Source organism: Carlito syrichta, unplaced genomic scaffold (genome assembly GCF_000164805.1).
Source record: "Carlito syrichta isolate Samal-C Ts95f unplaced genomic scaffold, Tarsius_syrichta-2.0.1 Scaffold316266, whole genome shotgun sequence".
NCBI classification, from domain to species: Eukaryota; Metazoa; Chordata; class Mammalia; order Primates; family Tarsiidae; genus Carlito; species Carlito syrichta.
The window spans coordinates 6,541-7,045 of record NW_007260362.1 but is presented as its reverse complement, the minus strand read 5'-3'; positions in this window follow the sequence as shown (position 1 = coordinate 7,045).

Sequence of the window (505 nt, the reverse complement as noted above, 5' to 3'; positions counted from 1 at the left end):
AAGGCCGCTCCCGGCCACCGCAGCCTCAACCTGCTGGGCTCCGGCGATCCTTCCACCTCAGCCTTCCAAGTAGCCAGAATTACAGGCATGCGCCACCACGCCCGGCTGATTTTTTGATTTATTGTAGAGATGAGGTCTCGCTGCCCAGGCGGGTCTCAAACCCGCGGCTCAGGCCATCCACTCACCTCAGCCTCCCAAAGGCGCGGGATTACAGGCTGAGCCACCGAACCCTGCTTCAAAACAGTTTTTAAACTCGTCAACTTGGATGCCTTTTAACACTACTGCCGTTTTCGCTTTCACTTCTAACATACTGGCAAAACATTTCCCTTTGAGGATTTCTTTCATCCGAGGAAACAAAGTTGTTCGAGGCAAGATTAGGTGACTAGGAAGGGTGGGCCACGGGGGTCATGCTGTTTTTGGTTTAAAACTGCTAAACGGCCGGGCTCGGTGGCTCAGCCTGTAATCCCAGCACTTTGGGAGGCCAAGGTGAGTGGATTGCCTGAGC